The sequence below is a fragment of the Ixodes scapularis genome, unplaced genomic scaffold (assembly GCF_016920785.2).
Source record: "Ixodes scapularis isolate PalLabHiFi unplaced genomic scaffold, ASM1692078v2 PGA_scaffold0__279_contigs__length_252992795, whole genome shotgun sequence".
In the NCBI taxonomy this organism is placed as follows: Eukaryota; Metazoa; Arthropoda; class Arachnida; order Ixodida; family Ixodidae; genus Ixodes; species Ixodes scapularis.
Genome location: NW_024609835.1, coordinates 68,784,629 through 68,797,276, shown reverse-complemented (window position 1 = coordinate 68,797,276; position 12,648 = coordinate 68,784,629).

Genomic DNA, 12,648 nt, shown 5'->3' with positions numbered 1-12,648 from the left:
CTCTCTCTCACGAGCCCCTCGTCCTCTTTTTTCTTCCCTTCCGTCCTTTTTTTTCTCTTCACTCTCTGTCCGGCAACGACCATGACAAAGACCAATAAAGTCATTTACACAGACGCGTCGCTAAACGAGGACGGCAGGACAGCCATTGCTTGGTACTCCTTCCGCTCCGGCGAAACAAGCGCAAAAATCCTCCCTTATACCCCCAGTGCCAAAACCGCTGAACTCCAAGCAATCTTTTGGACACTAGAAAATGCCCAAGAGGATGAGCACCCCACAGAAATCTTCATCTACACTGACTCCCAAGAGGCTGTTAGAGAATGCAGGAAAGCCAGTAGCCGTAACAAGACTGAATGACATCAAAGCCGCAGCGCGCTATCTTCGAACTAAAGCAATCACCCTCAAAATTTTATGGATTCCGGGACACCAAGGAATCCCGGGAAACGAAGAAGCCCATGAGGCCGCGCGGAGCATGCTACAAGCAACCTGCTCCGCACAAGGCCTCCTGGACTGCTCCGCCAGAATACCCACCGAGGACCCCGATCCCGATGAAATAAAGACACTCGCAAGACAAGAGGGGAAAGCAAGGTCGACTGCTCTACTGCCAACGGAGGAACACCCGCTCCCATCAAAATACTCACGGTGGGAGCGGGTGTGCCTCCGGCGCCTCGCTACCAACACGGCCATTACACCAGTTCTACGAAAGCGTTTTTACAAACCAACACCAGAAGACGACCTGGGCCCTGACCCTAACTGCACAGAATGCCATGTACCGGCTACCTGCAGACACCTTATCTGGGACTGTCAAGCGACAGCAAGAAAACGTCAGGAATCGATCTCAAGACTTGCCGCCGAACTCGCATCACAAAACTACGAAGATTGGGTTACCCCCAACAGAGGTCCTCCATACAGGAAGCTAATCCTCGACACCCTTCCTGACTTCGTCAAGAAGACGGACCTGCCCCAGTATATATAACCACTTCCCTTTTTCCCAACATCCCAACCCCTACCCTCTACATCAACCACCAGAAAAGATGACTTTCGTCAAGGCATCCGGTGTCCCCTTTCTGAAATAAACGTATTCTCACTCACTTCTACTGACATGAATGAAAACGGCACCATCAGCACTACCTATGACCAAAATCAGTATCAAGAAAAAGAAAAAAAAGAGTAGGGGGATCTGAAAAAAAAAATTGGGTTGTGTGTGTGTTTATACAGCCTAGAACTTGGTCTGCCTCACAGGGGCGACGAGTCTCCCAGCTGTAGATGAGAAATTTAGCCAGTGCGGTACAAACCGCTAGCCTGGGGTCTTTAACGTGCGTCACGCAGTAGTGATACACGACCGCACGCCGGTACGATGCTCATCCAGATCGAAACGGGCAGGGGTGGGGCTCGAACCCAGGATCCCTGGGTTCTGCAGCGCGAGCTTTCGCTCCACGTGCTCCGAGCTGGTGTGCGCTAGACCACTCGGCCACCGATCCCCCTAGGGGGATCTGAGTTACCATCCCATCTGTCTTCTTAAAAAAAAAAAAAAAAAAAAAAAATTTCACATTCTCCTACTGACATGAATGAAAACGGCACCATCAGGTCTACCTATGACCAAAATCAGTATCATCAGCACCACCCGAGCTTCACCCCAATCAACATCATTCACCACATGGAGATGCGGTAATTTGTTTTTTTAATTTTGGAGACGTATTGCAATATACCAGTCAACTAGTACCCCTGTCAGACGGGCTAGTTTAGTGTCACTACAAGCGAGTGCACTTCGCCCTCAGTGTCATTTCCGTAGTGTGCCGCACGGCTCCTTCCAGAGGATCACACTTGGCTTGGAGTGAGTTTCACAAACTCACTTCGGTCGATCGAATGCGTGGCATCAATAGGAGTGTTTCAACAGTAAAACATAACAACACGGAAACCAAAAGCGTGGCGTAAGTTTTATTTTATAAAGAAAAAGAAATTCGTGAAAGAGACGACATGTAAAAGAGTGGCATTGCAAACAAATAGTGGGTTGGACTTGGAGTTTAGGCTGATCTGAATCAAGATTAGCGCAGCGGTGAATTGATAAAAGACGACGACAAAGTCAGTAATTCATGGCTATCTTCGTAAGCAGAGAATGATAGAGCCTACTTTTGTTTCAACATGTAACTATTCGAGACAACACGATAATTATGATCTGATTAGGCAGTTTCAGGGCCTCCTCGTAGACTTCCGTGGAACGAAGCGGTAATGTTTGGAGGTGGCGCTGTTTTTATTTCGGAACGCCAAAGTTGGATATGCTTCGTTCTTTATCTTGGCTTGCGATGTTTGATCAGAATCATCCAATTGGCGTAAAAATCGTTCATTAATGTAATGTTGTTTTAGAGCACAGCTCCTAGGCACCCGTTTCTGAGTTGAGCGGCGTCGGCGTAACCGCGCGTTGCATTAAGGGCCGTTTCCCAAAATGACGTCCCACGTGACGTCACTTCTGTCATCATGTGTGACGTCACGAGGGTAAAATTTGCCGCTAATCTTCGCTGTAAAAGTTTTTGCTAAGTTTGGCAGAAAATTTTTCCGCTATATTTAGATGAAAATTTTACCCGTGTGACGTCACGTGACGTCACACTTAAAATTTCAGATGACGTGTCATGTGACATCACACGTCAATTCAGCGGGAAAATTTGTCGGCTAAATTTAGCGGGAAATTTAGCGAAATGTTTACGCTAAGTGGGATGGGAACAGGAGAGGAGGATGGGAGGGTACGGAGGGGAGCAGCTGGCTTACTTTCCCCTTCGTACCCTTCCTCCCTCCTCCTCAAGAGCTAAGCTCCAATTCGGCATTACAAAGAATTGTAAACGTATAATTTTTTTCACGTGTCTTTAGTAAGGGGTATCGGTGGCCGAGTGGGCTAGCGCCCACCAGATCGGAGTACGTGGAGAGAAAGCTCGCGCTAGAGAACCCAGTGATCCTGAGCTCAATCCCCAGCCCTGCCCGAAGAACACATTTCCAACTAAGTAAGTTCGGGGAGCACACTACGCTCGCTCCGGTCGACCGAGTGTGTAACCTCGACAGCAGTGTTCAAGGAGTAAAAATAATAGAAGAAATTAACGCTGCGTAAAGTTAGTATTATTTTGATAGGAATAATATTAGATGCGCACTTGTTTTCTGTTGGCAGGAAAGTAGTGTATTGTAGAAAAACAAGCGACAAATCTAGTTTCCAGCCTTGGCCCCTGCGCGAAGGCCAGCGACGGCCAGGAGGCACCTGCAAGACTCCACCAGGAATCGGAAGATGGCAGGAGAGACGCAAAAGGCTCAAACGGCTCTGGAAAGGCTTGCTTAAAATGAAACTGGCCCAAATGGGGCAAGGTGTCTTCGAACCACCGTTCGTTCCTCTGGAAAGTCCACCGTTCTCGACTGATCACGGGTAGGTTGTCGGTCATGAGAACGGCTATGGTGAAGGCATTGGCCTGCAGCTGCTGATCGATGTCACTTGAAATTCTTGCCTGTGCGTCGGAATCCAGGTCGAGCTGCATCTCATCTGAAAGGCGTTGGGCTCTCACGGAGAAAAGTACCCCAACCACGCGCTTCCACTGTCCAACATCGCGGATATCGCCCTCCAGCTCGTCCTCCACACACTCCATGATGTTTGGTTGTGGCGAGTGGCGAGTGGCCGAGTGGGCTCGCGCACACCGCTTCACGTTCACGCGCAACATGATCTTTCCGTCAATTGCGTTTCATCCTAACACTAAAGGCCTGTTCACACATACAGCGGAGCGCTACAAGCTTAGCGCGTGCTGACGGCAGCGTTCACCAGCTTTGTATCGCACCGTCAAAACTTTTGCTCATAGCAGAGGATAAGTAGCTGACGACACGAAAGGAGCGCTACATCAGCGCTTCGCTGTATGTGAGAACCGGCCTAAACACGCAAGGTGAGACTGTCGGCTCCTACACATCGACGACGATTTTTCTCACGGGCGCGTTTTCACCACCGAGCAGCCACTGCTTCCTCGGGCGTATGCTTCGGCCGCCCCATTCGTGCGTTAAAAGGCTTAGACTGCCGAGGAAACGGGCAACCAAAGGCGAGAAAGAGCTGGCGGCGAGAAGCGTGATCGCATGACCCTGAGCGCAACGGCCAATTGGCTGAACGCGATGCGCCTCAACGGGGAATGATATTATGATTATATTATTTAAGAATACTACCAGCTCCATCGAAGGAGCTGGTAACATCCGCGAAAGAGCGATGGTATCAATGCTGTACCCTCCCACTCACGGCACCAAAGCAACCGCGATAAGCGTGCATGCTCTGTTCTTTTTTGGCAACACAACACTCGCTCACTACAGCTTTGGCTGTAAAAAGCGATGTCATCCACTTTTTGATACCGAGGTCGTTAATACTCAATGTACACTGCCCAATCAACAATCGCAGTATGCGCTTTCATTCAATCGCGTAGCTCTGCGCGTTCCATTGAGTGCTCGTCAGCCTGTCGATGCAAGTCTCCAGCTAGCCGGGGAGTCGGTCCTTGAGCTGATCGCTTGGATTGTAAAAGCGAGTAGTAGGAATCAGCTGATGGCAGACAAAAGCTTACATTTCTTTGGAGAGATATGTGGTAGTGTATAGATTTTTATCAATTATTCAATCAATTTTATTTAGTCACAGATTTGGCATACAAAAGAAATTGTACATAGGCCTGTGCGGCTTGTGAGTATGTTAGGAAAAAAAATCTTCCTAAGGGTTAGACAAGTTTAATACATTTAGACTCTTTTCCATCACAGGGATTCCTCGAGAGCTGCAAACTACAAAAATACCTAGGCCTTTCCCTCATTTCACCTGGTGTGTAATATTTCAGTAATACATGTTTATCATAAGCCATAATGAAATGATGTATACATCAGCATTGAATTGAGATGTATACATACTACAGATACTTTCCTACTTTCCACTCGGTCCCATTAGTACTATTTCAACATCACTCTTACGCTGGGTGTTTCAGCGAAGACTTCCAAAGATCCCTAAAAATAGATTGGTTGTGGAAAAAATGAACTTTTCTACAGGAACGAACTACTACCCATGGCGGACGTCAGGGATTGCAAAAACACGCTAATTAGCTATATAATTAACAAAAAGTAAGTACCTAAATTTTTACTTAGTGAAATAAACATAGGTTCCTGTACCAGACTCAGTAAGCATCATCGAAAACCACTACATCAACTCATTTTTGAAGGATATAAGACAAGCGTAGCATTTTACCGCATTCCAAAGAAAAGGAAAAAAAAAACTCTAAATTTTAACGCGTTTCAAGCTGTCGGCCTCCTATCGGCCAATCGTTGCCCCCCCCCCCCCCCCCCTCCCCCGCTTGGCCCAGGCACGCAGCTGTCGCCTTGCCTGCAACTTAGGTTGGAAGAAAGTGTGGCGGCGTACGTGCGTTCCCATACGCGCCTCGGCGACGATTATGGGTACCAGTATTGTTGGCGCAAGGGTGCCTTATTACAAAAAACCCTAACCTGAAAACGAGCTTAAATTTAGTTGTTTTTTTTTTTTTACGAAACGCCGTAAAATGCTGTACGTGCCTTAGACTACATCTTCATATAATGAGTTGGTTTATTGTTTTATTTCTTAAGATGCTCAGTAACTTCCTAATGGAAAGCATATATTTATTTTCACTAATTAGAGATATGAACTATTTGTTTTTGTAATCCCTAATGTCCACAATGTCTCGCAGTGTTGTTTTTAAGGTGTTGTTTCGTTTTGTTTGTTTTTTTGCACTACCCGCTTTTGTGATTTCCGAAGTCAAAATGAAATACTGTTTACGCGAATATCATGCACATTATAGTGTCCCTTTTTTGTTTCCTTGCCTTCTTGTTTATTCTAATATCTTTAAAAAAAACTGTTTCGGTTATTTTAATGCGCTCATTTTAAGCTTTTTATTATTTCTGATAAAGTTCATTTTAAAATATATAGTATGCATCGTATACAGTAAGTGCTTTTTCGTACTCAACTGATGAAAACGGGCCGCCGAACACTTATTTAGTCTCTGCAATCTAACTGGTACTTGTTTCCTCTTATTTGTTAAGCTAAAATTTTATTCATGTACTGCTATACCTTAGTTTGCAAAGAAGCTCGGTGCTACTCTTTTACCACTAAAAAACACAAACAGTGGAGAATGAGCTCAGAGTTTCAAAATATACTTTTTTAGTCGCACTTAAGCGTCACAAATCAATAAAAAAAACGCAATATTTGGGAAGCAGCGGTATTCCTGTAGAGGGCCCGAAATTTGATTTATTTATGTTGGATAGCAATGTATGTAGTTCGTTTGCCTAATGCTTATGTCGCACCATGAGACGTCTGTACGTGTGCATAGCCACGTGTGTGGGAACGTGTGTGCGTTTTCAGGTGTGCTCGTCCGTGGGCGTGTGTGTGGCGTGGGCGCGCGTGTGCTCCTTTCACTATCATGTATGTATATAGATATATATATTATAGGTGGTGGGAATGTTTCCAGGACATGCAGTTCATCACTCATGAAAGAGCGGATTTGCGGGCAGCTGCTCTCGCTAGGCCTTGTTTTCCTTCAGCTCCCACAAGTATCCCTGCCTGTGGAAAGGTATACACCGGCGCTTCGCATTGCTCCGTGTACTTAAAGCAGAATCCTCTAGCAGGCCCAGAAAAAGCGGAGAATCCAGGTAAAGCCTGATACCTCCACGGAAGCTCAAATCCTTCCCATTTCTTGGCCGGATAGGTTGTACTCGTGATGATACTTGCTTTTGGAGAATTCAGAAGGCAGCGAAGCGAAAATGCGGCCGAAATTCCTTGGCAGCTTATACAACGTGCAATTTTATTTATAAATACATTCCTGAAGCCTGCCTATATATATATGTATATGCTGATTGAAGCTTGTGGGCTGGTGATTACTCAAATACACAAGAGAGATCCATGAACTGTACAAAAACAAGGAAAGTTTTATTGACGTTTCGTTAGGAGGCCTCTCTTCTTCAGAAATACTATTAAAGAAACATGGCACGATTTTACTGTAGGTCACAAAGTAAACAGTAACAACAGAAACCTACTTTAAGAAAAGAAAGCAATCGTGGGGAAGTGGAGGAGGGTTTGTTGACCTCCAATTTGCCGAGGGGCAAAACCAGCATAGCTTCCTACGAGGGCGGCCTGTCCCCTGACCCCCGAGGTGTTCCTCCATTGGGACGGCGGGGGAGACACGAGAAGGTCCCAGATGAAAGTAGGGGCCCCGCAAGCCGTTCCGAAAGAGGTTCAATAATCATAGATGTATACACCGAAACAAAGCCCACTCTTCCTCTCTCAAATCACCTAAAACTACATGACCACCTATTTAACAAGTTAACTGTCACGTTTTTAGAGTCTGGATTTGGTTCGCATCGCAATCTGGAACAGAAGGAATCGTCCCTAATGAGTAAGTTCAACACACTGCGAGAAGGCATTAACAAAGATTCCGGAATATTAACACCACTTTAAGTCATTGACATCTAAATTTAAAAGCGGACGCAAGAATTAAATTGGAATTGCATTTGCAGTTAAGAGAAATGAAAGAATGTACTCGTCTGTGATTCGTCCTCTCTCTGTTTTATGCTTTCGGTTATCTAGTACATCTTACCAACACGCTCCTTAGGAATATAATACCACATTTCCACATTTCCCCCGAAAACACATTCCAAGTAACTTTTTTTTTTTTATTGCGTTGGGTGTTGTTTCTTGAGATATTCCCACTCACCCCTTACCCTTTTTTCTTCCCTTACTGGTTTGTTGGTTGTTGTTTATAGCGTCTTCAAAACCCTCTTTTTTTGCTTTTGTTTTTAAATGCGCGGCATGCGTGGTTCATACTTTCGGCCGGAGTTTTCTCGCGTCTCCCCCACCGCGCTGACTGCGGGACGCCGTTCGTACTTCTATTTTCGTGTAACCTGGGTTTGTGCTGTTACTGTTTACTTTACGGGACTACCGCAAAATCGTGCCAAGTCCCCTCATTCCTCATTCTGAAGAAAAGAGGCCTCCTCTCGAATTGTCAATAAATCTTCCCTTGTTTTTGTTTAGTCCATGGATCTTTCTTTTGTTTTTTTAATAATCAACGGCCCACAAGCTTCAATCACCATGTATATATATATGTGCGTATATAGACTACCTGACAGCAATGATATATGTACGTTAGGAATCATAAAATTACCTTGTTCAGAGCAAATTCCTTTTCTCTGATTGTTTTCAGCGCCACAATCTGAAATGAAGCAGATTTATGACTGTTTCAGATTATAGGCGCCACTCAAATTCAAGCTTTCTTAAGATACATGAAGCGATGAACATGTATCTGTCTGCTTTAAGAAATTCTGGTTTAAATTCTGGGAGTCAAAGCACAACACTGCATTGCGTTTGTCTTTACAGGATGGATTCCGCGAACGGGCCCGTTTTACTCTGCGATCGTAACGATGTTACGGATTGTACCCAGATGCAATTAATCACAAATGCTGTAGGTCCATCCAAATGCTCATTGGTGCAAATTTTCTTTTGTAAAAAGAATGCATAACAAAAACCAAACTTTACAAATAAACTTGATCGCGCATGCTCAAAGATGTTCAACAAAGAAAAGGTACACAACCATACTCTAAAAAGCCATTGCGTTGTTTTTTTTTTTCTTACAAATAAACCAGGGGTCTTTAAATCCCGGCCCGTGGGCTACATCTGGCCAATCGGGAGCTCTAAAATCTCCCGATTGGCCGCGGCTAGCCGCAGACATTCCAATAAAGACGGGGCCGTGGCCCGTTTCCAGCAGACCCGCTACTAGCGACCGAAAAAGAAGTGAGCGTAAAGAAACGGCGCCGTGAAGCGCTCCAAATGCGCAGACTAAGATGCCAAAAACGAACGAAAGAAACTGCAACGTAACACGGGACCTCTGGCCTATTACTAATTCAACATTCTCATCAACAGTATTGCCATTCTGAATCCTGGGCTTCGTCTCTGTGTAGCTGTGCTAAAATTCCAATTTGTTCTTATGCACATTGCGCTTAGTGTACCCTTTAAAAATGATTGCATATTGTCAACATCAGAGTTGTATCATTCCCTTTCGTCTTCTGCACTGCGCGGCTGTGTTAAAGTTGCCATGCGCTCTAATTTAGACCTGGTGGGTCTTCTTGGTCACAAGTGTTGTCTGACGTCTATTAAATTTCAATGTGATGTATATGGGCTCATCCACCCTCAGATTTCTTTATCCATACTCACACAAATATCGATTTCTGCGATTAAATGCTTATCAAGGTTTATTTGATGTTTTCTTCGTCTATAAGGTATTCTTCTCTTTACTTTTTTTTACCCTCTAGGCTGCGACAGATCTCTCGTCTGGCCGCTTAGTCAAAATGTTTTAAAACCCCTGAACTAAATAGTTTCTGCAAAACCTGCTAGTGTGGCGGAAAGTCCTCAAACCGGGCAACAACCTAAGTGGTAAAGTTCGGAGGCCGTCAATACTTAGTCCAAGTAAAATGCCAAAAAGCGCCCACGTCGTATTTCGTGCTAAAAGTGTCGCGCTCTATACAGCAGCATGTTAACAGGGACTCCGTGCGCCAATTCTTATTCTAGTTTTGTTCTGAAAAAAAAACACCGCCATTCAATTTGGTAGGCTTGATGTTTCAGGAGCAAACATTTTGTACACTGCTCATCAGCTCGCATGTGGCACTTTTAGGCTATAAGTGACCATTTTTAAAAAAAGTGTGCGCAATCTATATAATACCTGCTGAGTCAATTATCTGAGCCCGCCATTGTTTGGCAACGTGTACTCACAGCGCGTGCTGCACATGGGGGTAACGTCATCGTTCGGCGTGAACTCGGCTCAGCTTGATACCAAAACGAGTGCTGCGTCAGAGTTCGGCGAGAAGTCGGATCCAATCACACCCTTTGTACCGAATAGATGAACGGATGCTACCGGCTTCACAATTTATAACGGGCGGTAGCTGTGCCACCATATTAAGAACCAAAATTATTTCTTTCTGGCTTTAGCCAATTTGCTTACCCTTTGCAAATTCGTAACTATCACCGGGCGGTGTGGGATATCACCAGGATGACCTTTTTGCGGGATCGGGAACAAAGAGTAAAAACATCACCCCTATCTCTCTCCCCCCCCCCCCCCCCCCCCCCCGTCGAAGGAGTCGCCACGGAATGGCGACCGCCAAGGTTGCTTGATGAATATCTGAAAAGGGTTCTATTTTAACTGACCTAACGCGGTAATCCAATCATTCTGTTTAATAAAGGGACGCTGAGAAAGACATGCTTGCAAAGCTTTTTTTTTTTCTTTTTTTTATTCTAACATGGCCCATGAGAGACCGACTATCTGCAGAACATAATTAAAGGTTCGAGATTCGTTTAGCTTCCACCCGAAAAGCGCCGGTGGCGCGTTTTTGGGGTGGAAGGCGAGCTCACACACTTTTCAATGGCCACGAGCCGTTCAACTCATTGCGTACCAAATACGCGAATATTCAAAGTCGTGGGTCATCTAAGGCCAGGCTTGTACGCAGTACTCATTGCAAGTAATAAAATTACTTGTAATCGAATACTTTTCGGAGTAATGTTGAAATAATTCTAATACATATATCAGGAAGTGATCACAAAGCGCTTTGATTATTTTGGCAGTACTAGAGTTGCATGTAGTCGTTAGTATATTCCCCTATCCTTTTCTGATGGCGCCCATTGTTTCTACTCTACAAGTTCCCTAGCAAGGAATCCTGGAACCAAGTCTTCGATATGAAAATGGTATAACGAAATTGGTGGATTAAGAAAATAAGATGATTATAATTCGATTCTTCTAATGAAATGATGGAAAATACGAAATACCTCTTTTCAAACAGGCAGAAAAGTCTGTGGTTTACCAATACCAACTACCAATTTCTTTTCTTTCCAAGTAATCAAGTGATCTAATTAAATATTTTATCCAAGAGTAATTGCTATTGTAATCGGTTCCTTTTTTAAGTGACATGTACAAGGCTATCAAGGCAAGCATGCAGTATTAAAAATTGAAAAGGATTTGAACCCCATTTTTTGTGGCTTCCAGGAAACTGCAGATATGTTGACTGAAAGAAACATTTTGCACAGAAAGTATATATACTACATCATTCTCAATATGGCGCCGGGCTGGACGACGCGATGGCTGCACACGACGGACGTGGGACCGCTACTTCGGAACTGTCGTTCTTCGTACCGGCCAATCGATCTTCAAGCGCAGAACAGCGAGAGGAAGGGATAAATGTGCGAAATGATCGCACAACAAAGGGTGAGCGTAACTTCGTCCTATCGTCTGCTTCACACGGAAAAGATACGGAGAAATACAAAAGAAAATTGGTAGAGAGCGATAGCCCAGCTGACTTCCGACAACCCCTTCTTTGCTACGTGTAGCCGGCCATTAACCTTTCTGCTCATGTTTCGGTTTCGGTTTCGGAAGAGTGAGCTCTTTTTTTTTTATTAAAATGATGCGTGACCTTGCAGCAAAATATTGATTGAGTAGTGTCCTTATGCCATAATAAATTGCCTAACAAAAATTTAATAGAACTCTTTTTTTTTTGGCGTGCAACTATTAGAGGACGGCGAAAAGTTTACAGCTCTTCTCAATCCATGCGAAGGAAAAAAATTGACCTTGCCTTTGCTCCTGCTAGCTTTCTTTTGTTTTTCTTTTTTTTCACTCTTAGAGTCTTTGCTCTTGCGATCTTTCTGAGGAAATTGGAAATAAAGCCATTACAGTAAAGAGAAATCCTATTATAACCTTCGGAAATAGGAAATATTATCAGAGCTCGCACAAAATAGGTTTGAAGAAACCTGCTTCCGAAAACAAAATATGATCAGTCCATGGGTAGGAGCTTTTATAATACAAACTCGATTTGCTTTGCTAAATAACTGAAACAGACCGTACATATTTGGATTCCTTAATTTTAAGAAATCCGCATATTTTATTTCAGAGGCCCTTGAGGTCCTTCAATAGAACAATAGAACAATTCAGGGTTACGTTGTTTTTTATGTAAGAAATAGCTAAAGCGCTCCATGAAAATAAAACAAAAAACGAGTTAGGGTTGAATTTTAGGGTATTTTAATCCCGTGAATCTTAATATTCTGTTCGTTTTCCCCAAAGATCTTACTAAACGCGACAAAGCACGAAAAACCTCCGAGCAGTCATTACGTCATACCCAGATCTTTTGGCCGCCAGAGGCCGAAAGATGTGGGCAGCGAGTGTACTGGTGAGCTTTCCAGGTATATTCTAGAGCCACTGTATATGGCAACTAGCTGCCAGAGTAGCGACCCGAGGCAAAAATATCTAGATGCACGACGTCAGAAGCGCCGATACTGATCTCCATTTTGTGCCTGAGATGTTGCCATGGTAGCCGTGCTGTTAGCGACGCCTAGCGGCAACGTTTTCAGTCTCTACTTCGTTTCAGCTGAAGTCCAGACGCAGCCGATGCTACAAGCGCGAGCTCCTGGCTTACAGGGTCCCTGCCAAGCACGCTCACTCGTGCGGTGCAAGCACTGTTCATGGCCACATGCTCACGCTTGCAGCATCGCCCGCGTATGCACTTAAGCTGAAGCGGAAGATGGTTTCTTTGATGTCTCCATTCGTTCATTGAAAAGTGGTGAAAGAAGCTTGGCATGGCGGTACGACACGGGCCTCTGAAGGAAGGGTGCCTGTT